Source organism: Procambarus clarkii, chromosome 39 (assembly GCF_040958095.1).
Source record: "Procambarus clarkii isolate CNS0578487 chromosome 39, FALCON_Pclarkii_2.0, whole genome shotgun sequence".
Classification (NCBI taxonomy): Eukaryota; Metazoa; Arthropoda; class Malacostraca; order Decapoda; family Cambaridae; genus Procambarus; species Procambarus clarkii.
In genome coordinates, this window is record NC_091188.1 from 5,491,314 (window position 1) to 5,494,888 (window position 3,575).

Consider the following 3,575-nt stretch of genomic DNA (forward strand, 5'->3'; position numbering starts at 1 on the left):
AGAATAATTTAGCCACACCGTATTCTTAACCCCCTTTCCCCTTTGCACGATCTCATTTCCTCAATATTCTTACCTTAGTATGACCTCACTCCACCTTATTCTTACACTAACCATACTCTTTACCATATTCCTACCTTACCCAACCATATTCTTACCATTGGACAACCTCTGCACATTCTTTTTTTTTTATTCTAGAGGAGCCTACCCTCATATACCATTCTTACCCCCCTAGAACAGTTCTTGCCACATGTTGTTGTTCTTGCCTCAAAACTGGCTACCTATTATTCTTACCCATGAACATCCTCCCCTCCTATTCTTAACCCCCCCCCCCTATCACTCACGGCTGGTCCCCCTGCCTTCGTCCACTATGGGAAGCCCCCTCCCCTTAGACAAATAGACAGACAGACAGACAGAGTGGAGGGGGGGGGTGGAGATGGACACTGGAGGGAAGGGGTTGGGGGTGTGGGATGGAGAGGAGATGGGTAGGGATGGATTGGCTAGGAGGGAGAGGTAGCAGCAGGCGGCCCTTCCTGTTCTGCCTTGTGCATTTGACATGGTTGGTGTATGTGTGTGTGTGTGTGTGTGTGTGTGTGTGTGTGTGTGTGTGTGTGTGTGTGTGTGTGTGTGTGTGTAACTTCGGCGCTCCAGAGGGGTAAGACAGGGAGGGGGGAAAGAATGGGTAAGGGGAAAGGCAGTATTAAAGGGGAATGGGGAGGGGAGGAGGGGAGGGGAGGGGAGAGCAAGAGTTTCTATACACACTCGGAACTGCAACACACCTGCCTTTTAGCAGCTGCAATAAACATGTTGATTTGTATTCGTCAGTAGAGTTTACTCTTGAGACTAATGATCTCCAGCTGCTTTATCTCTCTCTCTCTCTCTCTCTCTCTCTCTCTCTCTCTCTCTCTCTCTCTCTCTCTCTCTCTCTCTCTCTCTCTCTCTATTTCTAGTCCTGGGACTATGTCCAGGACTACGGTATTCTTGCTGGTTGGTCAGTAAGCTATTGTTGTGGCCTTAATAACCCTCCAGAGGTTAATGGGACGTAAGCTCGACACCAAACCAAGATATTTGGTCATTGAATGTCGTCTGATTCTCTCATAGATCCCAAAACAAGTCTTATTGAACAAATCCACAAGGGCCGTGACGAGGATTCGAACCTGCGTCCAAGAGCATATTGTTTTAAGAACATTATTGTTTTTAAAACAAGTCTTATTGTTCTAAGAACAAGTAAGAGACACCAGGAAATTAAAGTAGCACACAAGAAGAAGGCATTGCCCCCCAGTAGCAGCCCCATGATGAGTAAATGAATAGAAAGGCATCACTCACAGCCCCAGGATGAGTAACATCCAAGAAAAATATCACTATCAGCTCCAGGATGAGTAATAGCCTAGAAAATTACCTATATCATCCCCAAGATGATGCAGGAAATAATGTTTGGGTGAGTTAGCAAAAGCCTGCACATGAGTAGCAGTCCCCAGGATGAGCAAGAAGCAGCCTAATAGTTAGTAAACATCCCTAGGTGAGTAACCACCCCAGATGAATAAATCAATTATCATGGAGGTCCCAAGATGAGTAAATCTCTTAGGAAGCAAATAACATCCTTAGAATAAGTTAATTTCATAAATTTGCAGGATGAATAACAGCCTGGAAATGAGTAACACTTACACGGTACAACCTTTGTATGAGTAAACGAGTAACAGCTGAAGGTCAAGAGATGCTAAGCCTCTATGAGCCTCTGGAGGGGGTATTAAGGCCTATCAACTTCTGGAGGGGTATTAAGGCCCATCAACCTCTGGAGGGGTATTAAGGCCCATCAACCTCTGCAGGGTTATTAAGGCCCATCAACCTCTGGAGGGTTATTAAGGCCCATCAACCTCTGGAGGGTTATTAAAGCCTATCAACCTCTGGAGGGTTATTAAGGCCTATCAACTTCTGGAGGGTTATTAAGGCCTATCAACCTCTGGAGGGTTATTAAGGCCCATCAACCTCTGGAGGGTTATTAAGGTCCATCAACCTCTGGAGGGTTATTAAATCTATCAACCTCTGGAGGGTTATTAAAGCCTATCAACTTCTGGAGGGTTATTAAGGCCCATCAACCTCTGGAGGGTTATTAAAGCCTATCAACCTCTGGAGGGTTATTAAGGCCTATCAACCTCTGGAGGGTTATTAAAGCCCATCAACTTCTGGAGGGTTATTAAGGCCGATCAACCTCTGGAGGGTTATTAAGGCCCATCAACCTCTGGAGGGTTATTAAGGCCCATCAACCTCAGGGGGGTTATTAAATCTATCAACCTCTGGAGGGTTATTAAAGCCTATCAACCTCTGGAGGGTTATTAAGACCTATCAACTTCTGGAGGGTTATTAAGGCCTATCAACCTCTGGAGGGTTATTAAGGCCCATCAACCTCTGGAGGGTTATTAAGGCCCATCAACCTCTGGAGGGTTATTAAATCTATCAACCTCTGGAGGGTTATTAAAGCCTATCAACCTCTGGAGGGTTATTAAGGCCCATCAACCTCTGGAGGGTTATTAAGGCCTATCAACCTCTGGAGGGTTATTAAAGCCTATCAACCTCTGGAGGGTTATTAAGGCCCATCAACCTCTGGAGGGTTATTAAAGCCTATCAACCTCTGGAAGGTTATTAAGGCCTATCAACTTCTGGAGGGTTATTAAGGCCTATCAACCTCTGGAGGGTTATTAAGGCCTACCAACCTCTGGAGGGTTATTAAGGCCCATCAACCTCTGGAGGGTTATTAAAGCCTATCATCCTCTGGAGGGTTATTAAGGCCCATCAACCTCTGGAGGGTTATTAAAGCCTATCAACCTCTGGAGGGTTATTAAGGCCTATCAACTTCTGGAGGGTTATTAAGGCCTATCAACCTCTGGAGGGTTATTAAGGCCCATCAACCTCTGGAGGTTTATTAAAGCCTATCAACCTCTGGAGGGTTATTAAGGCCCATCAACCTCTGGAGGGTTATTAAAGCCTATCAACCTCTGGAGGGTTATTAAGGCCTATCAACCTCTGAAGGGTTACTAAAGCCTATCAACCTCTGGAGGGTTATTAAGGCCTATCAACCTCTGGAGGGTTATTAAGGCCCATCAACCTCTGGAGGGTTATTAAAGCCTATCAACCTCTGGAGGGTTATTAAAACCTATCAACCTTGGGAGGGTTGCTAAGTTCTCCACTATAGCTTATTGACCAACAACCAAGTATATTTAAGTCTTGAACACAGTACAGGATCAAAATAGCCTCAATGTATATACTCTGAGAATCTGGGTAATGTATACTGGTGCTGTATACTTCTCTCGGTGTACACCAATGGGTTGTGCATTTCTATTACGTCTAATTATAAACAGTTGACTATTTACTCCGGACCAGCGGAAGTACAGTCACCGCAGAATTTGTTGAATGGCGATAAACTCCGTTTTCTGTGTTTGAGAAACCACAGGTACCGGCGTCTACGTATAACCGTCCTGTCTATTTATTTAATCCCTGAAAATCGGAAAATAAAAACGCGACACGTGGCTATATTTTCCTGACATAATTGCAGGTAGCACTGCCGGGGTCTGGGCCGGCGG